Raw genomic sequence first — 25,477 nt, 5'->3', positions numbered from 1 at the left:
TAGTTTGTATTTGTATGGTGTTAATACAAGTATTCAAACGTATAATTAATATTTTGATGGTAATTAGCACAGCTTAAACAAATTAGAAGTTTTTTCTTAAATGTTATAAAAATAAATAAATAGATTATTACAATTTGTGACTTTTATATGATTTTCTTTCCTGTGTAGTTAAAAATAATAAAAAATATTTTATTTTCAAAACATTAGTTAAAAAGAAAATTTTTAACATAACAATATTTTAGATTTTAGTGGGAATCTTTAGCAATAGTTACATTATTTATTAAAAATGTCATTATTTTAGTTTGTTAAGGGATTAATTATGTATATTTTTATTTTGAATATTTTGAATGAATACAAATAATTAATAACAGAACAGAGAAAATCATGGAACAAAAAAATTCAAAAAAGGTAAAAGAGATGAAATACAAATAGTTACGTTTTGAAAAGAGCATAAATATATAGTCATCGTTTTGTCGAGCGTTTTTTTCTTTCTTTTTAAGAACATAAAAAGAATTACAATAATTTAGTTTGTCTTTTGAACCATTCATTTGATAACTTTCAAAGATTTTTCAAGTTGAATATGAGATATTTTTTAAACGGAATTTTTTATAATTGACGACAATAAATTTGTCGTATTCAGTGAACAATCGAAAAACATTAAGGTATTTTTTCAACTTTTTTATTTATTTGGATAAGATATTCGTATATGTCGAGTAAAAGAGTTGTTTTTTTTCTGATTGAATCAGTGAAACCTTTATATGTATTGGGAGTTATAATTTTTTCCAGATATTTTGTACCTAAGTTATGATGTATAGCGAAGTTTAGTAGCTATTTTTTCTATTTGAATGCATATAATGATTTGGATCCCATTAAGTTTATGCAACTAATTGATCATGAATTATATGTTTGTAATGACCCGGTATGTCATTTTTGAAAATTTTGAACTATTCGTTTAACTTGAGTTAATTAATTGATGGTAATTATAGATAATTGAATTAATCGATAGTTAGTGGGTTAAAGTGATCATTTGTTTAAGACACTATACCATTAGGGACATGTATCAAAAATAAGTTAGTGGATTTTGTCAATTTTAATAAACAATTAATTTAGAAAAAAAAATTAATAGTCTAAAAACATAGAAGAAAATGGAGAATAGCAGAAGCGGCATCGAACGAAAGACTACGAAATCGCTTGAAGTAACCTTCAGTGAAACTTCAATTCTGTATGTTTAAGATGATTGTTGCATATATGTATATATATTAATATTATGTTAGATAGGAAGAGTAATGAATTGCCCCTTAAAATTTTAGGTATGATAGGTGCATAGTATTGTTTTATCTACCTTAAATTCTTTATCATTGATGACTATTAGTAAATTAATGATATGGCAATGAGTGACCTTTTTAGAATTAATCATTAACAAATCAGGTATTGATATTTAGAGGAAATAAAGTATTATTTTGTGGGTATTGTATTGTGAATCACTGAATTGGCTAACTGTTCAACTTGATGGATTTTGGTAGGAAAATTGTCATTCAATGATTGTCGCATGGTAATAAATGACAATAAGAGGAAGGTTACTACAAATTGCGTTCTGTAAATTACAAATTTGGATCATGTTATCGTTCCCACAGGTTTTTGTCACCAGTGGCTTAGATTCAATAATTTTTGTAACCCGTATTCTATTTAGATTCAACCACAGAACTGTTGAAAATGTGGTTGAAACTTCTTTTCCACATGTCACTTGACAAAAACTCTTCTTTATCATTAAATTAGTTGCAAATTGATTTGAAACCGCTTGAATCTGTCTTCAACTTCATTGAACCGTCATACCATGTTCTTTTATAGCACTTGTTGGGTTAGGAAGGGTGATTAGCACGTCATGCGGAAGCTTATAATTTGTAAATTATATGGTTGATAAATCAGATAACAAAAACTTACAATAAAAATCAAAATATTATTTTATCAAACGAATATAAAGAAAAACATTGAAACTTTATATAGAATGAATCTCCCCATAAACAAGACTCTTCAACGACTACATTGTAGATGTTATTGTATTTGAAAAAACAAATCTATATTTATAGAGTCCTAAAATCTCTTCTTACTAGAAAAGAACTAGCTACGCCAAATCCTTTTTCTTAAAGAAAAGAATAAACAAGTATAAAACAATATTATATTTTTCTTTCAAAAAAAGTAAAAATATTTATGGTATTATTTTGTTTTTTCATTAAGGAAAAATAAATCTTAACTTATGGTAAGAAAATCAGGGCAAAACCCTAATAGCTTGGGTACCGTTTGGTTTGGTACTCACCCCTTGCTTCTCTAAATTTTTGTAGGCTACGAGGACAGATCTTTGTGATACCTTCTATTCTCTTCTTTTTCGAGGCTTTTTGTGGAGATTTATGAGGTAGTTGTTTGTAATCTCAGCGGACCTATTTACTCCTGTTTATGATTTTGTTTTTACTTGAAAGACAACATCATTCTAGACTTGTGTATTTTATTTCATTCTAGAATTTACCTTAGATGTTTGTGCACGTGACAACCAAGTTTTGGGGATTGAATTAAGTTGACTTGTTATTCATATTAGTATTTGTTATTGGACTATTGTTTTATTTCCGCACTTTATCGAAATGTTTGGGTTTAAGCTGACTTGTCTTGGTGAGATTAGACAAGTGTCATCACATCTATTTTTGGGTTGTCAAAATATTGAATACAACAATATATGAATACAAAAGTGAGATGAAAATACAAAGTTATAAACAAAAAAGTGAGATTGAATATAAAGTTGTGAATACAAAAGAAACACTTTCTTCATTTGAAATACAAAGTGACTTTCAAAGGTAAAATACAAACTAAACGATCATGAATTATATGTTGGATATAACAATATATGAATACAAAAGCGAGATGAAAATACAACGTGAGATTGAATATAAAGTTGTAAATATAAAAGAAATACTCTTTTAGTTTGAAGTACAAAGTGACTTTGAAAGGTAAAGTAGACACATAAAATACAAAAACTTGTTGGTATACAATTAGGTTGAATACAAAATATAAGAGAAATACAAACTTGTTCACATATAAATTGACATTGAATACAGAATGAATGCTCAATAAAAAACAAAATTGTGAGCATAGATCTAGGATGAATACATATTAAGAAGGAAATACAAACATGTTGGTATACTAATTGAGATTGAAATACAATGTAAAAATAAAAAATGTAACAATTTTTTATATATAGATGGAACGAATACACAAATAAACTGTTGATTCAGACATTATAGAAAGACATATGTTTTCCCAAAATTTAAAGCTCTAAAAAATATAAATGTATTAAAAATCAAACAAAATAAACATATAATGAATTTGTAGATTCTAACAAATCTGAAATATCAAAACGAAATCAGAAAAAAATTGATACATAAATATTAGATGAATATGTAAACAAACTTGCATGAGAATTAAAAATATTGACAAATAAAATACTTACAACAATAACAAAAAGTAAGAATTTAATTTTAAAAAATGTAGTTCTCATGGCAATTCTCAAATAGTAATTGCAGAGATTCTGCTCAATGTTGTAGGATATAAGAATATCATTTTCGGATAATAAAGCAATATGATTCTTTCGAAAGAAATACTCAAACTGCTAAAAATATCAACAAAAATGGCTTAATTTCTGGTGATTTTTCACATTTTGGGTTATGCGGCTATTAGATCAAACTCGCCCCAAAGTCTTACGAAAATCACCAGGTAATAGTCCGCGGACCTTACTTCAATAGACTATTCTCGATAAAAACTCCACTCCAAGAACAAAATATACATAATTAAGCAAACACAACTCAATAAATTACCTTGGAAAAATCATAAAAAATGGTCGTGTAAGGTACCAGCAAAGCCGGCAATGGAAGAAGATAAGGGGCAATGTAAGGCTTTTATTTATCTGAATGGTGGTGTAAATTTGGGCTTTTTTCAAAGGGAAATTTTTCAAAACAACGAGAAAATTTCTTCAATTAATATATATATTTTGATGAACTATTTTTGAGCACCTTCAAGAAAGAATCTGAAAATGTGAAAAAGGGATGAAACCGTGAATGGTGGGGAATAGAAACGTGAAAGGTGAAGAAGAAAGGTTAATGGGTAGTCATAATCGATTGGTTTATAATTTTGTCTACTATAGAATTGTTTTCATAAATAAAATTAATTTTAAATGTTAAAATCATAATATATATTATTTCTAAAATATTTTCATCTTGACATGTTAAATAAAATATTTTAAAATGTTGTTATTTTGACTAAATATGTTATGTATTATGACTTAATTGCTAATTTCCCCTAAATTACAATAAATATAATTTAAAATTGTAATATTGGGCCTTCATACGAGCCTTTCATTATCTAGTATTTAAAGAGGGATGAAGCAATAAATATTTTTTCCCTTCCCTAAAAAACATCTCACATTATTTAATCTATAAATACTAACATAAAGATTTTTATCCCCAAATTATAGTCCTTCACCCACATAGGAAACATCAAAAAGATCTCCCCTCTATCCATCAGTTCACATTCTTCATACCCATAGAAAACATCGAAAAGGTATGTCTTTGATACACTCAAACTTACTTCTCAAATAAGAAGTAAAGTGGTCGTATCAAGTAAAGAACCCAACTAATTAGGTTGGGATCGTTCCCACGAGGAAAATAGTTCAGACTTAACTTTATTCTATTATTACTATTATTTTGTCAATTATTTTCCTAGAAAACAAAAGACAATAAAGGGGGGTTTTTAATTTCTAAATTAATGAAACTAATTCACTAAATTAAAGTAAACAACTAATTGATTCAAATCTTGGAGCTAAATAAATTAACAAAAGTAACTAGGGCTTACGTGTTCCCCACAGGTTCCTAACTTGATAATTTTTACTATAACAATTCTTTCCTAGTATTTTGCATGTAAACTGATAAATTATGTATCTCTAAATCCTTAGTACGACATCTAGAAAATTTCACTCCGCACCTTGGTCCGGCTACGTGTGTTGCTATACTAACCCATACATTTACCTCATATTAAGCATTGTATTCGATATTTGACTAAGTTATTATCTCGTACCAATCAACACTAGCCAATTAGATATTGTACACTAAATCTATGTTGATAATTCTTTTCCTATTATCTACCTCCATGGTCCGGCAAGTAGCATTAAGGCGAGTTCTAATGTTGGCCATCCGTTAAAAAGACTTCTAAACGAAAGAATTATCAATACATGCAAGACACTATTCTAGAATTGCTATTTTAGATAGATTTTATCTTATTATTTACCCATGATTCCCACAATCCTAGTTATGGAGTTTAGTTACCCATAGTCATAATCACACTATTCACATATTTAATATAAGAATTCATGCACTTACTTTAATGAGAAAGAATAAAATCCAGAAATTCACTTGATTAATCAACAAAAGCACAAACAATCAATTCAAGAAAAAGTGTATCAATTACTGAAATTAATCCTTCAATACTTCAACAAGAGAACTAAAGATTATCAAAAAGTCCAACTCTCCAAAAGTCTAACTATCAAAAAGTCTACTATCAAAGAGTCTAACCACAAACGAGGTTTTTCGAACTATTTATAATAAAAACAAAAACCTAATAAAAGAAGGACTAATTACTGAAAATCTTTCAAAACGCGTCTGGGTTGACGGACTTCGTGATGGACCGTCGTGTTCACGACGGGCCGTCATGGACTCCGTCGTCCCATAATTCACAAATTCTTATGCTGCTTTCTTCATTACCCTCGACGAACAGAGATGACGGACCGTTTCAAGCACGAAGGTTCATCGAGGGTCTCAGTTCCATAATACTTTAACTTCATGGAATTCGGGTACTGGGACTACTCTCTGATCATCACGATGAACCAGCAGACGGACCGTCGTGCCTATGACGGTCCGTCATGGACTTCCGTAATCCCACACTAGGTCAGACTTCCCCATCTTCCTTCAGCAGCTTCACTACGATGCCACCTACGGACCGTCATAAGCTCGACGGACCGTCATAAGCTCCGCAGGTGGTATCTTCTGTATTTCTTACTAAAAAACTTACGCGTTTATCTTTGGACAGATTTCCTGCAAATAAGGAGAAACTTACATAAAAATCAATATAAAAAGGCTTTTGTACACACACTAAACTTATGGAAAAAGCATTAAAAATACCTTGAAACCACAGTATATCAACACCCTCAACTAAAATTCGTTGTTTGTCCTCAAGCGACGCACTATGACTTAATACAAAAATGTTTGTACAATAGTATCCATAATTTAGCTTTCGCAATCATTTGATTATCAATCCCGATCTGTCTCATTATGTTTATGCATGTTATCACTATTACGATTGAATTTTGTGGAACCAGACCATGACACAGACTCACCACGCACTGACACCTATCCTCTTCAATTTCTCTCCGAGGTGCTAATATTTCCGATATCGCAACTAGTGTCCTCACTTCAAAACAACTTCCTAATTTTTCATATAATGATTTCAGTTTGAGTATAAGGATTACTTTTCAACGCTCACTCTCAGAACAAATTCACAACTCCTTCATACATATTGCCATAGGCTTGCCCTTATTTTCACTGCTTTAAGTTCGCCATACAACTCTTAGGATCACGATAGGACTTTCTTATCTTGTAACATAGTCTCAGGGTCTGGTAGGGTGTATTTAGGAATACTTTAGTGACTTATTTCCCTCCTTGACATATCGGCTAAACGTACCACTTTTTATGGTTTTATTTCGCCCAATTTCTCATATTCTTTCACCTTGCTATTTTCCCTTCTTTCTTCATTTGTGTAAGTGACTCTTTTCTTTTCTTGCTTGTATTTATTATATTTTTTTTATTTCACTTTTCTTTCAACTGGTTCTTGATTCACTTTACTTTTGTTCGTTCTCTCTCTTTGTTCTTTCAACCCCACATTCCAGAGCATTCCTCATAATAGTCACCCTAAACTCATGGCTTTGCCATTAGTCAAAGTACACAACACCCAAAGTTGAGTCAGGGCCACGAAAAGGTTGTGAACTGCATTATCCACCCTCAACTTATGCTTTTGGCATAAGCTGAGGTGCACATGTCCAAGGAGACACCAGGGCAAACACCTTATTCTCTGAGAAGATCACTTGGGGTGAAAAAGAAACGTCTATTTTAAGCTCAAATCATTTGGATTAAAGAGGGATTAATTTCATTCATTTTTTTATTTAGGCTAAAAATTGGCTATATTAAACAAGGGCCTATGATCCTTTCCTAATTGTCTATTACAGGTTACTTTTAGCAGGACTAACCAGGCAAGTTCTAGCTTATTACAAATAGTGGACTATTCAAATTTTCCTCACACTCACTTTACATATCATTACTCTACTAGATTATCAGACACCTAGTTCGAGTCTTAAACTTAGGGTCATGCAGTGGTGTATCTCTATGTCATGCTTAGAGCCACACATTTATCAATTATTGTGCCTAGCCATGCATCATTTTCATTACATCACGATATCATTTTTGTTTTAGCCATCATGCTTCAGAGTTATACTATGTTCACAAGATATAGACATGCTGGTTCAACAATAAAAATAAAAAGTCTCTTGGGGAAAAAGAACACAGGCAAGAAAACCCCAAAAGAGGATTGTTAATTGGGCTACTCAGACTTCACCCTAGCACTCACTTTCCATTTACCCCACCCCAACAAATATTTATGCAATTCCCACCCCAACAAATATATATGCAATTGTCCCCAATGCATAAAAAAACTGAAATATGAGTGTGGTAGGTGAAGCAAACCTGGGGCGCAAAGCGCAGGCGATCAGCAAGCTAGTGAGTCCGGTTCCCCGGAACCCACTACCTATGTAGTCTGGACACTCTCAGTAGTGTTCTCATCACCAACAGCACTATCAGTAGTGCCTCCCGCTGTCTCCACATCTCTGGAGCTAGATGCCCCGGTAGCTGACTCTACAGCCCTGATCTGACGTGCCTCCTCATCGGCAATCGAGGTTCTTCTCCCAGCCTCCATCTCACGGCGCTCCTTCTTCCTTGCTCTAGCCTCATCATGCTCTCGACCCCTACGCCTCTTGGAATGCTCTCGAGGGGAAGGTGGTGGAATCTCAGAAGTGGTGAATAAACCCGCCAACACTGTGCCCTCAGTAGGCTTTGCAGAACGCGGCTCAGACTCAAGCACCCTAGCCTCTAGGATCATATCAATATCTGCTCGCAGACTCTCAATAGTAGCCTGAAGGGTCGACACGTCCACCGGAGGGGCTGGTCGGGCTAGCACCCGCAACTCAAAAGCGTCTAAGCGCTGATGAACCTCAGCGATCTTCCGCTCTGTGTGCTATGCCATTTTACGCTCCAAGCGCTCCTCCGCCTCAGCAATAGACCTCTGCATCCAAGGTTGGATGTGATGCAGAAGTGTGGCCATTTGAGCCTCTAGTTTCTGGACCCTAGCAAGCGGGACAAGAGGGGCGAAAGGGGCTGAGCGAGAGGACCTAGGGCAGTGCTACTACCCGGGATAAAATCGACCGGGGTAGTGTCAGTGGTTTCGGAAGCAGACTGCGTAGCCGTTCGATCATGCGCTACAGTGTAAGCCAGATTCTCACCAAGTGGAGGCACCTTTAGACGGGGCAATCTTCATGGAGCAACTCATTGGCCTCATCCCTGATGAGGCCGATATCAACAGTGCCCAGCGGAGTCTTGAGCTGATCAATGTGCCAGATAGGCGCACCTACAGACCTGCCTAAGGAAAATATCATGCACGGAAGAGGGTAAGTAGTTGTGACCTTGAAAGCCTTCTCATGCATGACCGCCTGTAGAAGCCAAGCGATGTCCACCTCAAACCTGGCTATCATCGCCGCCATCAGAATTGCGCGATCCCATGTAACTATATAATCAACAGCCATGAGAGAAAGGAAGTGGCGGACAATCAACCATAATTTGCCGTGAAGGTCAATTTAGCCTTCCTGATGGCTCCCTTCGGCTCCGTTACCCAGTCGGCACCCTCTCCATCAATAGATAAGTGCAGGGTCATCCACCTATTGGTGGTCTCTCTCAGCGATGGCTCACGCAGAATGGGACATCTTTAACAATTTGCCATCGGTAGTCGAACTCGGCGGTTAGAGGGGTCCTGTTGCAATCAACATTCTCGCCGTACAAATACCGGCGGATGGATGGTAGGGAGATGTCGACCTTTATGCCGCATACTCTAACGTGCTCAAGTGGGGCCTGCTTGGCGGGGGAAGCCTGCCTATCGATCTGTCATCGGAGAGTAGCCACATAAGAGGCGTAAAACTCTCGGACCAACTCCTCACTGTAGCGGCCCAAAGAATGAGCTGTCCACTCGAGACGGTGTCTGGTGAAGAGATTTTAGATATCTGGTATGGTGGGGAACTTCCCGTAAGGAACCGCCTCTCCAGTGGAAGGGTCCGTGGCATGACGCATTTATCATTTAGAAACTTGGCGTCTAAATACACTTGGTATTTCCTGTGGACACACCACCAGTTGGGCTGGTCGGCAACCGGGGTGAGAGCACCAGTCGGTGAGCCTAGAGTGGAATCAGGATGGTCAGCCTCACCAGACGAGGACGATTGTGCAGCCGTGGCGGGTGAGGGACTTCTGCGGAACAGGAGGCTTCCTCCGACCACGAAACTCTTGAGCAACTAGACGCTCCTTCTTCTTATGTAGCTGACCCATAAGGTGTGCCGGTCAGTGTGCACTCCTCATCAGACTGGGAGGCAGTGACTATGCCGGATGCCAACTTTTTGGGCGTAGCCTGGTTGCACGTGCAGCTCGTGCTGGAGTGGCAGTGCCTAGGGGCACGTACTCGGGATCATGCTCATCATAAGATCCTATAACCAGTCGGGCAGACGGGGCAACAGACTTTGAACGCCCACGTGCGTAAACTCGTTCTTGTTTTGGTGCCATTAGAGATAGTACCTGTAAAGAATCATTATTAGTACTAGAGAGAGCAAACAAGACAAGCAAAAAAGACACAAAATAAATATAAGAGCAAAGTTGTAGTGACATCTCTGTAGTAACAGTGAAACACGACGAACCAGGAGATGGCTCGTCGTGAGTATGACGGACCGTCATGGGGTCCGTCATGTAATACTTCAACTATGTTTTTGTGGAGACCCCTGAAGGAAAGTGTCTGACAGTTATGACGGATAAGCAAGACGGACCGTCGTGATAATGACGGTCCGTCGTCGATGTCCATCGTGGGGAACATAGAAAAAGTATGGAGACCCTTAGGAGAAGGGTCTCTGACCATCATGGCGGTTGTGCAGAATGGACTGTCGAGGGTACGACGCTCCGTCATAGATGTCCGTTAGTGGACACTAAGAAAAAAATGGAGACCCTTAGGTCAAGTGTCTCTGACCGTCATGACTGTTGTGCAGGACGGTCCGTTGTGGCAATGACGGTCCGTCAGAGAACACTTAGAAAAAGTTGGAGACCCTTAGGACTAGGGTCTCTGACCGTTATGACGGTTGTGCAGGACGGACCATCGAGGGTACGATGCTTCGTCGTAGATGTCCGTCAGTGGACACTTGGAAAAAAATGGAGACCCTTAGGATAAGGGTCTCTGACAACCATGACGGTTGTGCAGGACGGACCGTCGGGATGATGAAGGTCCGTCTTAGATGTCCGTTAGAGGACACTAAGAAAAATGTTGGAGACCCTTAGGACAAGGGTCTCTGACAACCATGACGGTTGTGCAGGACGAACCGTCGTGGGAAGAACGGTCCGTCGCATGTGTACGTTGGTGGACACTTAGAGAAAACGAATAGTGAGGTGTTGGAACAAACCCTATGACGGTCCGTCGTGGGTGCGACGGTCCGTCATCGGGGTCTCGTTCTGTCATTCAGTGACATAACTGAGGATGCCACAACTATCCCCCGTGACTCAAATGGGATACTTAATGGTAACCTACATGTTTCTAACCCAAGTACCTAGCAAACTAGCAATGCTAAAGCACCAATTTCTAGAGTTTTAACAACGCAAATCGAGGACACTGAACCTAGGTCAGACAAAATTTGATCAAAGAACAAAGACCCACCAAAAACAAATAGGCTAATAGTAATTGAAAATAAAAATGCAACGTAAATGGGTAGAGATCAGAGACACATACTTGAGAAGAGGAGAAAAACAAGAAAGTGAGGCACTTGGATATCAAGAACAGAACCACAGCAGCAGTATCCGACCAGTAGAAAGGAAATTTTGGGAATTGGAGATTTGGGGAATTGATATGGATCAGGTGATAGAAAATATGGTGAGAAAGGTAGGAAGTTGTAAAGGGAGGGAATGGGAGAAAGAGGAAAGAAATGGTTCAAATGAATGTGGGTGGGGGTTTAAAGGTTGAAAATTTTTTAAATTTTCTAGCCGGGACGGGTCGGGTTGCTGGTTAATGACGCAACGAGACCCCGACAGCGGTCCGTCGCATATGCGATGGTCCGTCATGGGTTCCGTCGTGGGTGCGCTAATTATGAAAAATAAATGAAAAACCTACCTGGCACGACGGATTCATGCGACCGTCGCAGACGTGACGGTCCGTCGTTGTATCCGTCAATGAATGTTGCGGAGTGATTTTCTGCAGAATTCACTGGTGATGTGCCTGCAAATTTAAAACCATTTGTATAAAATGCTACCATTACTACAAAAACTATACGTATTTGGTTGCCTCCCAACCAGCACCTCAGTTAACGTCGCGGCACGACTGAAGACACTTGATTACTCAGACTTTATCAAGATGGTATGCCTCGATTACTTCATTTTCTGATTCAGCATGCCCGAAATAGATTTTTATGCGTTGTCCATTCACCTTGAACCGCACACCCTCCTTAGTTTCGAACTCAACTGCACCATTAGGGAATAGTTGGGTAACCCAAGAATAATGGGCACTTCACAATCAAGAATAACAAAATCCGCTCCACTTTTACTAGCACATCGTGGAGTATCCCTATAGGCCTTTTTACTTTTCGATCAGCCATTAGTAGCAGCATCGCAGTGGGCTTTGGATCACCCAAACTCAACTTCTTGTAAATGGAGAAGGGCATGAGATTTATGCTTGCCCCCATATCACATAATGCTTTCGCAAAATCTAATAACCTTATTGTACAAGGAATAGTGAACGCACCCGGATCTTCTTTCTTTTGTACCAGAGATCTTGTAGCAATAGCACTACAATGCTGCATTCTATCATCATCCTCAAAAGTGACCAATCTTTTCTTTGTAACCAGATCTTTCATACACTTGGCATAACCGGGCATTTGTTCTAGAGCTTTTACCAAAGGGACATTGATAGAAAGTTGCTTCAACATTGTTATAAAATGCCGATATTTACCATCCTCGGTCTTTTTCACTAATCTCTGAGGAAAACGGGGGGGTCTAGGCATGGGAGTAACCTTTTTAGGCACTTCAGCATCTTTTCCAGCGTTATCTTCTACGTCACCAATAACCTCTACCATTTTATAATTATCTTTTCTCACCTTTTCCTCATTACCACCCCGAGTAGTTATTGCCATACAATGTCCATCATTTTTCGGATTTTGGACAGTGTTGCTAGGAAGAGTGCCCGGTTGCCGTGTGTTCACAGTCGCAGATAATTGGGCCATTCGCAACTCAAGTTGCTTAATCGATATTGCATGTGTATCGACTTTTTGCCCAGTACCCGCTAAATTACTCCTTAACTCTTTAATGTGCTCATCACTAGCATCGAACCTCCTCATCATTTTGTGCAACATATCTTCAACTCGTGCCATACTACCTCCACCATCCCTAGGAGTAACTTCACGATTTTGAGGAGGAACATAGGGCCAATTCCTATCATTTCTGTTACCATAGTTACCCTTGTTGAAGTTGTTGTCGCGATTGTAATTTCCATCTTGGACATAATGACCCTTACGGTCATAGTTACCATAGATCCGACCATGGTTTCCTTGACCTTGGCGCTAATTCTCCTGATTTGAGCCTTGGGAACTCGGTAGGAAACCCCCCTTCTGCTCATTTACCGCACAGAAATCCTCCTCATAATAACATTCATCATTTGGTGTTGGTTTTTTAGACAAGTAGTTAACTGCATTTACCTTTTCTGCACCCCCAGTGACATGTTTTTATACCAACCCAAGCTCAGTTCTCATCTGAGCCATCTCTTCATGAATCTCATCTGTGGCTGGGTTGTGAGTGGATTGCACTGCGAAGGTATTTCTTCCAGTATCTGACTTCCTAGTACTCCAAGCTTTATTATTCTGGGAGATTTTCTCTAACTTTTCGGCAATCTCGTCATAAGGACACTCCCCATAAGAACCACCCGCTATAGTATCAATACCGCTTTATTATTATCATCCTGTCCCTGATAGAAGTATTCCTTCAGTGACTCATCATCTATGCGGTGATTGGGGACTCTTCTAAAAAAATGAAGTCAATCTACTCAAGAACTGCTAACTGACTCTCCTGGTAGTACCACAAAGTTTTTCACTCTGTCTTTGTGATTTAGTTTCTTGGAGACCGAGTACTAACGTGCTAAGAAAACGTCACTTAGTTGGTTCCAAGTGAAAATTGAGTTAAAGGGATCTCAGTGAACCAAATAGCAGCCTTCCCGTCAGTGAGAGAGGAAATACTCTTAGCCCTATTACATCCAAATCCAAATCAGGCCTCCCTATACAGCTTCTACAAATTGCCCTTACCTTAGCTATATGGACATGTGGGTCCTCAAAAGGTAGCCCTGAAAACAAACCTCTAGCAGTGAGCATTTGCATTAGACTACTAGTTACCACAAAGGTGTGGCCTTGTGGTAGAGGGGGCAAGACAAGTGGCCCATCAGAGTATGCAATATTATCATAACCTATGTAGTATTCTTGAGGGCGTGGAGCAGGATTTTGTCCCCTTTGTTGATTTTCACCAGGATCATCGGGTAATAACTCACCATGAACATCAACCGGAGCTGGGATGTTCTGGTTTGGATCATCATCGTGAATACCCAAGTTTCAATTCATGTTGAGTAGTGTACGCTCTAATTCGTGATCGTAGGGAAACAAGAGTTCTCTTCCTCTCCGTGTATTTGGCTTACAAGGAAGATAGTTCTGCAAGAATCAAAAACAATAGAAAAGTAAAATTAAGAAAATATTGACTAAACTTTAGAAATAAGTTTAAGTTAAATCTAAAAGTTACTTTCCCCGGCAGCGGCGCCAAAATTTGATACGCTCAAACTTACTTCTCAAATAAGAAGTAAAACGGTCGTATCAAGTAAAGAGCCCAACTAATGAGGTTGGGATCGTTCCCACGAGGAAAATAATTCAGACTTAACTTTATTCTATTATTACTATTATTTAGTCAATTATTTTCCTAGAAAACAAAAGACAATAAAGGGGGGTTTTAAATTTCTAAATTAATGAAACAAATTAATTAAATTAAAGTAAACAACTAACAAATTCAAATCTTGGAGCTTAATCAATTAATAAAAGTAACTAGGGCTCAAGTGTTCCCCACAAGTTCCTAACTTTATAATTCTAACTATAACAATTCTTTCCTAGTATTTTGCATGTAAAGTGATAAGTTATGTATCTCTAAATCCTGTCGGCATCTAGAAAATTTCACTCCGCACCTTGGTCCGGCTACGTGTGTTGCTATACTAACCCTTACCTTTACCTCATATTAAGCATTGTATTCGATATTTGACTAAGTTATTATCTCATACCAATCGACACTAGCCTATTAGATAGTGTACACTAAATCTATGTTGATAATTCTTTTCCTATTATCTACCTCCTTGGTTTGGCAAGTAGCATTAAGGCGAGTTCTAACGTTGTCCATCCGTTAAAAAGACTTCTGAACGAAAGAATTATCAATACATGCAAGACACTATTCTAGAATTGCTAATTTAGTTAGATTTTACCTCATTATTCACCCATGGTTCCCACAACCCTAGTTATGAGTTTAGTTACCCATAGTCATAATCACACTATTCATATATTTAATATAAGAATTCATGCACTTACTTTAATGAGAAAGAATAAAATCCAAAAATTCACTTGATTAATCAACAAAAGCACCAAAAATCAATTCCAGAAAAGTGTTTCAATTACTAAAATTAATCCTTCAATACTTGAACAAGAGAACTAAAGATTATAAAAAAGTCCAACTCTCCAAAAGTCTAACTATCAAAAAGTCTACTATCAAAGAGTCTAACCCCGCAAACGAGGTTTTTCGAACTATTTATAATAAAAACAAAAACCTAATAAAAGAAGGATTCTAATTATTGAAAATCTGTCAAAACGCGTCTGGGTCGACGGACCTCGTGACGGACCGTCGTGGTCACGACGGGCCGTCATGGCCTCCGTCGTGCCATACTTCACAAGTTCTTATGCTACTTTCTTCATTACACTCGATGAACAGGTATGATGGACCGTTCCAAGAACGAAGGTCCGTCGAGGGTCTCCGTTGCATAATACTTTAACTTCTTGGAATTTGGGTACTGGGATTACTCTCTGATCATCAGGACGAACAGTCTTGGCTATGACGGTCCATCATGGACTTCCGTAATCCCACACTAGGTCAGACTTCCCCATCTTTCTTCAGCAGCTTCAATACGATGCTACCTACGGACCGTCACAATCTCGCCTGACCGTCATAAGCTCCGTAGGTGGTCTCTTCTGCATTTCTCGCTCAAAAACTTCCGCGTTCATCTTTGGACTGATTTCCTGCAAATAAGGAGAAACATACATAAAAATCAATACAAAAAGGCTTTAGGACACACACTAAACTTAAGGAAAAAGCATTAAAATACCGTGAAACCACAGTATAGCACTCTTCATCCCTCAAATTCATAGATGCTCTAGATAGATTCATAAGAAATTAATAGTTTCTCTCTTCTATTTCAATTGGATATTCTAATAGTTGATTTTCAGTTCAAATGATAGATCCTGCTTGTTTGTCATCAGATTTATCTACAGTAAGCCAATTTTTGAGTGATCAAAATCAAGAAATTGAGCACGTTACTTCTTGTTTAGTACATCCACATATTTTTCTTCTTTTTTCAGGTGTGTTTGAGATAAAAAAAATTTTTGGTGATTTATTTAAGATTTCTGTGTGTTGCATAATTTTTCCTAGTCAAAAATTGATTGGGCTCTTCTCTATTTTGAAACAAAATAATAGATTAGACTCTGTAATTTCCATTTAATTCTAACTAAATGTGCAATCTAAAATCTATAGTCATCTATTGAATTTTAGCTTAGCAAAAAAATGATACTTGTTGGTCAATGAACCAATTACAACGGATTAAAATTATAGAATTTCTAGATTTCTTTAAAATATAATACTACTATATGCTTCTTTCTACTTTTTCTAGGACTATTTTTGATGCATAACATTTCAACCATGGTATGAGGTCAGTGTCTGAGAAAAAATATGCTCAAGGCCGATTGAAAATGATGAATCACGTTCTACCAAAAAAAACTATATGATAAATCACATTTTTGTAAGACTTTCTTTGCCTATAATAGATGCTAATTCAAATTTATACAAAAGAAATAATTAATTTGACTTTTATGCATACCAAATTGAATCAAAGGAAACATTATCTTCTCTATATTTTGTGACACAACCAACACTCACATATTTCTCCTAATTGATCTCTTCTTCTTTTGTTCTTTTGTATATAAAAATATGCTTGATCTTAAAAAAAATTATTTTTTTAATCTTTATTGTGCTTATGAATAATAGAGAGAAAGTAACACTGGCAGAAGATATGCTCAATGAAGGAAAGTTGTGCGATATAATAGTGTTTAAGAGAGGAGAAAATTATTTGGAGGTTATATGTTGATGCACCAATCTCCTTTTGAAAATTTTAGTGCTAAACATTAGATTTTCATTTCTGGTGAAATCAAAATTTCCTATGAATCTCTACCCAATATATCCAGCCTTACCCTTATGTCATTTAGATATCTAGGCTTGAGTAAGGATATCACAAATAGATAAATCATGTTTTCTTTTGGAAATTACAGAAACAGAATTCCATTGTAAGCACAAGATTGAATCAACAACATGCATTTAACAAAAACACACATATGAAGGCACAAAGAAATAAATAACTTAAATTGACGAATATACTCCATGTTTGTTAAGCACCTTTAGGGTAGTTAGGTTAACATTCATAGACGATTTTGAGTTTTCCAAAAGTAAAAATCCTCAATGTAGTACCAAATTTGCCTTAAGGGACTGGTGCAGCTACATATAACTTGCAAGTAATCATATCCTCATTCAATGCACTTAGATTACATAACTCTTCTTCGCATGTTGACATTACTTTTTCTTTGTTATTTGCAAACATAACAAAGCCCCAAAAGTAATTTTAAATAAAGATCAAATCTTTTTCATATAAGAAAATAATAAAACGAAGAACAACGGATCAAATAAGACTAAGTGGGGAGTGCTAGTTGTATGATTAATAGAGAGAATGTTATATTTTTTTCATTTGAATTTACTATATGACCGAATTCATAGTTGTACAAGAGTCAAAATTATTTATTCTGGTTCATGTTTTAAGAATAATTTCAAATATTTTAATCTAAATTTGTAGATTTAGAAATTACCAAATATTATTATAAATTTAAAAATTCAAAATATTTAAAAAGAAGTATGATCAAAGAAATCATCATTTATGTAACAAACCACATAGCTATTTTGAAACATTGCTTGTTTTACTATTTTACCCCTTCTTATAATTGTTTTATTGTATTTGTCGCAAGGGGATGTGTGATTTAGTTTCTAAGGTGTTCGCTTGATAATTATGTAAGCTTCTTTCATTCTGAATGTTTCAAAAGTTTAAATGATTGACTTTGATCAACATCCGTAAAAGTTGAGCTTGTACCATAATTTTGTCTGCATGTGTCACAACTCTGAAACGTGATTTTATGTATGTAGGAACTTTAATTTGATACATGAGGGTTTAATATATTTTGAGTAGTTGATTGGAAATTTGGAAAGTTAGAAGTTAAAAGAATTGATTTTGATCTGTTTGCAAAGGACTGTTGCTGCAGTAGGGAGCTACGAGGTAGAATTTAAATTTCAATTGTTTGATCTGTTTTATTACTACTTTAGTTAGAGCTATATCCCAAAATAAACATTTCTAGGTCATATTTTGAGAGAAAAGAACTCAACTGAGGTGGGAGGAAAGACTTTCCATGGAAAACAACTCCATTTCTCCCCTCGGATTAATCTTCAAAAATATGGTTCGTGACAAAAGCGAGACTACATGGGCACTAGGGAAGAAACTTGACATTGAGGTATGCTATGATTTATCTTTATGTATGTATATACTTGGTTAGTGCCATATATTTACATTATAGAATTGATAGAGACAACCTGATTAGGCATACGGGCACAGTGTTCTGGTGGTTGACCTCTAGAATTGTGTATTTCTCATAGAGTGAATATGTGTGTATTGCATGTGATGATAAATATAAATAAATTTCATAATAATTAATATAAATTATATTTTATTTGGAATTACGATTGGTGTCTGTAATGTGCGCTAGTAATTTATTATGTGTTTATCGTTTTGTTTTGAGAGATAACTCAATAGCACTAAACATATTAGGATATGTTGAATTAATGAGAGCACACTAACGATTATGATGTTAAGTGGCTCGAGTCTGATGTGAGTTTAAGGATGAACGGTTATGTGTATGAAATTAAATACCACATCGATCAATACTATTATGGATCGGATACCACGTCAGTACGCAACATAAACATGCAGGGTCTTCTGCTGGTGATGACTAGATGGGTGAGATTAAAAATCGTTTAGTACGTATATGAAGATGTAAGCACATGATCGAATCACCAACATAAATTTAATACAAACATATAAATGAAGGCATAAAATATGAAATAACTTATATTGATGAATATATTATATTTAAGTTAAAAGCCAGCATTTAAAATCCCTAAATATAGCATAAAATTTTCCTAAAGAGGATTGGCGTACCCATATAATCTGCAAGTAATCATCTCCTCTATTAAACATACTTGTATCAAGTAACTCTTCTTTGTTAAACATATCAACCATTGACTTTACTTTTCTTGTTATGCGCAAACACAACAAAGCCCCAAAACTTTTTGAATATTTTCTGTGCTTGCAATGGTGAAAGTAATAGTGGCTGAAGTATGTTTAATGAAAAAGAGTTGTCTGATGTAAGTGTGTTTAAGAGATGAGTTGATTGCTTGGAGGTTATATGTACCAATCTCGTTTTGATAATCTCAATGCTAAACTTAGAGTTTTTACTTCTGGTGAACTCAAAAATTTCCATGAATGTTTATCAAACATATTCAACATTGCACTTATCTTGTTTAGGTAGAAAACTAGTCCTATATATCCTATGGTTGAGTAAGCATGTCAAGGATCGATAAAATCCTATTTTCTTTTGAAAAGTAAAAAAATGAAATTTCATTGTAAGCACACAATCAAATCAACATAAATTTAACACAAACATATAAATGAAGGCACAAAAATTGAAATAATTTAAATTGACGAGTATATTATATTTATGTTTAAAATCTTCATGATAATCACATATGATTTTGAGTTCAACAAAAGTAAAACCTTAATTAGAGCATCAAATTTCCTAAAGAGGATTGGTGTAGCCCAAAATAAAATGCACATAATCATCTCCTCTATTCAACATACTTGTATCATAGCTCTTGTTCGTTAAACATATTAATCGTCGACTTTACTTTTCCTGTTATTCGCAAACACAAAAAAGCCCTAGATACTTTTTTGAATATTTTTTATGCTTGCAAATAACAGAGAAAAAGTAATATTGACTGAAGATATGTTTGATGAAGAAGAATTGTCTGATATAAGTGTGTTTAAGAGATGAGATGATTGCTTCAATGTTATATGTACCAATCTCGTTTTGTCAATTTTAATGCTACACTTAGGGCTTTTACTTCTGGGAAACTCAAAACTTTTTGTGAATATTTACCCAACATATTCAACATTACACTTACCTTGTTTAGGTAGAAAAACTATTCCTGATATATCCTATGATTGAGTAAGCATGTAAAAAATAGATGAAATCTTATTTTCTTTTGAAAAGTACAAAAATGAAATTCATTATAAGCACACAATCGAATCAACAACATAAATTTAACACAAATATATAAATGAAGGCACAAAAATTGGAATAATTTATATTGACGAATATACTCTATTTATGTTTAAAACCATCATGATAATCAGATAAACGTTCACATGTGATTTGGAGTTCACCAAAAGTAAAAACCCTAAGTAGAGCGTCAAATTTTCCTAAAGAGGATTGGTGTAGCCCCATATAATCTGCATGTAATCATCTCCTCTATTTAACATACTTGTATCGCGTAGCTCTTCTTCGTTAAACATATCAATCGTTGACTTTACTTTTTGTGTTATTTTCAAACACAACAAAATCCTAAATACTTTTTTGAAATATTTTTGGTGCTTGTAAATAATAGAGAGAAAGTACTAGTGACTGAAGATATGTTTGATGAAGAGTTGCCTGATATAAGTGTGTTTAAGAGATGAGATGAATTCTTGGAGGTGATATGTATACCAATCTCGTTTTGTCAATTTTAACGCTAAAATTAGGGTTTTTACTTGTAGTGAACTCAAAAGTGTCTCTGAATGTTTACCAATTTATTCAACACTACACTTCCTTTTTCTAGGTAGAAAAACTATTCCTGATATATCCTATGATTGAGTAAGCATGTCAAAAATAGATGAAATCTTATTTTCTTTTGAAAAGTACAAAAATGAAGTTCCATTATATGCACACAATTGAATAAACAACATAAATTTTACACACACATATAATTAAAGAGACAAAAAATGAAATAATTTAAATTGACGAATATACTCTTTTATGTTTAAAACCTTCACGATAATCAAGTAAACATTCACATATGATTTTGAGTCCACCAAAAGTAAAAACCTTACGTTGAGCACAAAATTTGTCTAAAGTGGACTGGTGTAGCCCATATACGCTGCATGTAATCGTCTCCTCTATTTAACATACTTGTATCACGTAGCTCTTATTTGTTAAGTATATCAATCCTTGACTTTACTTTTCCAGTTATCTGCAAACACAACAAAGCCCTAGGTACTTTTTTGAATATTTTTTGTGCTTGTAAATAACAGAGATAAAGTAATGGTGACCGAAGATATGTTTGATGAAGAAGAGTTTTCTAATGTAAGTGTGTTTATGAGATGAGATAATTGCTTCGAGGTTATATGTACCGATCTCATTTTGTCGATTTTAATGCTAAACTTAGGGTTTTTACTTCTAGGAACTTAAAACTTTTTGTTAATAGTTACCCAACATATTCAACATTACACTTACCTTTTTTGGTAGAAAAACTATTCCTAACATATCCTATACTTGAATAAGTATGTCAAAAATAGATGATATCTTATTTTCTTTTGGAAAGTACAAAATAAAATTTCATTATAAGCACACAATCTAATCAATAAATTTAACACTAATATATAAATGAGGCACAAAATGAAATAATTTATATTGACGAATATACTCTATTTTTGCTTAAAACCTTCACGATAATCAGGTAAACGTTCACATATAATTTTGAGTTCACTGAATATAAAAACCCTAAGTAGAGCACAAAATTTGCCTAAAGAGGATTGGTGTAGCCCCGTATATGCTGGACGTAATACTCTTCTCTATTTAACATATTTGTATCACGTATCTCTTCTTTCTTAAACATATCAATCGTTGACTTTACTTTTCCTATTATTCGCAAACACAACAAAACCCTAATTGCTTTTTTAAATATTTTTTGTGCTTGCAAATAACAGAGAGAAAGTTATAGTGACTGAAGATATGTTTGATGAAGAAGAGTTGCCTGATGTTAGTGAGTTTAAAAGATGAGATGATTGCTCGGAAGTTATATATACCAATCTTGTTTTGCCTATTTTAATGCAACTTTTAGGATTTTTACTTTTGATGAACTCAAAACTTTTTTGTGAATATTTACCCAACATTACTCTTACCTTGTTTAGGTAAAAAAACTATTTGTGATATATCCTATTCTTGAGTAGGCATGTCAAAAATAAATGAAATCTTATTTTCTTTTGGAAAGTACAAAAATAGAATTCCATTGTAAGCACACGATTGAATCAACAACATAAATTTAATAGAACATATAAATGAAGGCACAAAAAATTATACTCTATTTATGTTATAAACCTTCCTTTAAAAACAACAAGTACAACTCCAAATTTTCCTAAAGAGGATTGGTGTAGCCCCATATTGCCGAGTAATCATTTCCTCTATTCAACATACTTGTATCACGTAACTCTTCTCGTTGAAGATATCAATTATTGACTTTACTTTTTCAATTATTTGCAAACACAACAAAGCCCCAGAAATGTATATTTTTTTGTGCTTGCAAATAACAGAGAGAAAGTAATAGTGGTTGAAGATATGTTTATTGAAGAAGATTTTCCTGATGTAAGTATTTTTAAGAGATGAAATGATTGTTTGGAGGCTATTTGTACCAATCTCGTTTTGTCAATTTTGATGTTAAACTTATGGTTTTACTTCTGGTGAACTCAAAATTTGAATGAATATTTATCCAACATTACACTTACCTTATTTAGGTAGAAAAACTATACCTAAGAAATCTGATGCTTGAGTAAGCATGTCAAAAATAAATGAAATCTTATTTTCTTTTGGAACGTATAAAAATAAAATTTCATTCTAAGCACAGGATCGAATCAACAACATAAATTTAAGACAAAAATATAAATGAAGGCACAAAATTGAAATAATTTGAGTTGACGAATATACTTTATTTATGTTAAAAACCATCACTTAAAAACCCTAAGTATTAGCACCAAATTTGCCTAAAGAGGACTGGTGTAGCCCAATATAACCAGCAAGTAATCATATCATCTATTCAACATACTTGTATGACATAACTCTTCTTCGTTAAACATATCAACTATTGACTTTACTTTTTCTGTTATTTGAAAACACAAAAAAGCCCCATAAATATTTTGAATATTTTTGTACTGCAAATAACAAAGAGAAAGTAATAGTGGTCGAATATATGTTTAATGAAGAAGAGTATTGCCTGATGTTAGTGTGTTTAAGAGATGAGATGCTTTTTTAAGGAAAGTAAACTATTAGACCTTTGATAAAACACGTATAATCTTGTAGCTTCCTTGTTGTATGTGTTGGAGAGTAATGAGAATTAGTGATGGATTGAATTATTCATATCGATTAATCCTATGATTAAAAAAAGGAATGCTAAATAAGTAACGATGGTAAATTGATGTGTGTGATGTTGTGAATGATTTGAGTGGTGATATTGATGTGTTATTGATGAAATAACGTGATTGAGTAGTTATGGAAGTGCTATATTCTCATTATTGTGTGAGCGGGGCCTATTTGCATTGGTTTAAAACATTGTGACGAGATCTATTGTTATTCTAGCGAGGTTTGTCTCGGTGATGTCAATGAGAAATGATTTCGACGAGTGATAATGATGTTGAGGTTTCTTTTGGAGAGGGACATTGATGTCAAGGTTTCTTCTAGAAAGTGAGATTGATGTTGAGGTTTCTTCAGGCGGTAACATGGACCTTGTGCATCCCCCATGAATTCCTGTATGAGATTCAGCGAATATCATGTATCATAAGACACGCATGCATAGTCAATATGAAATTATACATCATTGCACCGCACTTCATTAATTATATTTTCTTTGCTTTATGTTTTTGAGAATCTTTATTGTGGAACATAACCATGATATACTAATTATATGTTGAGGTGCGACTCCAGTTACTCATTATGTGTTTTATGATATGGATCGGAAACTATTTGAACATAGATTGATAAACATGATACTTATTTAAGGCTGATCTGTAATTGTTAAGGTATTGTTGTTGAACTATGTGCTACTTGAAATTGTGAATTAATAGATTAGGCTGATTCCTCTGCAGGTTGTAGTTTGTGGGATGAAATTTGAATGGCCAAAAAAATTAATTGAAGCATTAGATATTCTTTTAAAAGACTTAATGGAAAAAAAAAACATAATATTTGGTGATAAAGTTGTTTTTAGTGAAAATTTTAGACAAACTCTTCCTATTTTCTGTAGTGGTAAAAAATAAAATCTTACCCGTGAAATCTTAATATGCTTCAAAATTTAGCCTTATCTTGAAAAATTAAAATTATCAAAAAAATATGCGCGGAAAGTTTGATCCCGTTTTCTGTGAATATTTAATGTGATTTGGTATTAATAGTTGAAGGAATATTGATTGTATTGAAGTGTTAACCTAATAAGGGAATACATGGGAGATATATATAGGAGATATAGGAAAGAGTACTAATCCTAATAGGACTAGGATTAAGGAGTACTAATCCTAATAGGACTAGGATTAGTACACAGTAAATACTAATATTATTTAATACTATTATTTAATACTATCTGTTATTATCCCCCCTCAAGCTGAGCTGAGCGGAAGCGAACGGATGCTTGGAACTCAGGTAATCGTGCTGTCGGCTCGGGAGAGGCTTGGTGAGAATATCAGCCGGTTGTTCTTCAGTGGGTACATACTGCACAGTCATGGTGCCGGCCTGAACTTCATCGCGAACAAAGAGACAATCGGTATCAACATGCTTCATTCTGGTGTGTAGGACGGAATTATTGGCCACACAGATGGTTGATTTGTTGTCATAGTAGAGAGCAGGAACAGTGTGAGTGGCGCGGAGTTCGCGAAGAATATATGTGACCCACATGGTCTCAGCAGCAAGAAGAGCAAGGGCGCGGTATTCGGCTTCAGTTGAGGACCGAGAGACCTTGGGTTGTTTTTTTTGTACACCAGGAGATCAGGTTCGGCCCCAAAAAAACGAGAAACCCCGATGTAGATTTTCTGTCATTTTTATCATTCGCCCAATCTGAATCTGAGAAACCTCGAAGCTCCAAGTCCCTGGGTCGAATGAGTATACCACGACCAAGAGTGCCAAAAATGTACCTGAGAATGCGTTTTAGACAATGGTAATCATGTTCACTTTGTTGATGCATGCACTGAGCAACTCGGTTGACAGCAAACTGGATGTCTGGACGGGTAATGACCAGATACTGTAGAGCCCCAATGAGGCTGCGGAAGTGGGTGATATCGGCAAAGGGGGTGTCGGCTCCATTCGTAAACGAAGAGACTGCCATCGGTGTTGGTTGACTGGTGCATTTTTCCACTCCAGCTTTCTGCAACAGATCTCGAGCATATTTTGACTGATGAAGAAACAAGCTGCTGCCTGTCCGAGAAACCTCCATTCCCAGAAAATAATGTAACGGGCCAAGGTCCTTCATTTTGAAGGTAGTATGCATAGCTCGAGTGACATCCTGAATGAGAGCTGCAGTAGCGCTTGTAATAATGATATCATCTACAT

This window comes from Solanum pennellii, chromosome 3, assembly GCF_001406875.1.
Source record: "Solanum pennellii chromosome 3, SPENNV200".
In the NCBI taxonomy this organism is placed as follows: Eukaryota; Viridiplantae; Streptophyta; class Magnoliopsida; order Solanales; family Solanaceae; genus Solanum; species Solanum pennellii.
Note: the sequence above shows the minus strand (reverse complement) of the source record.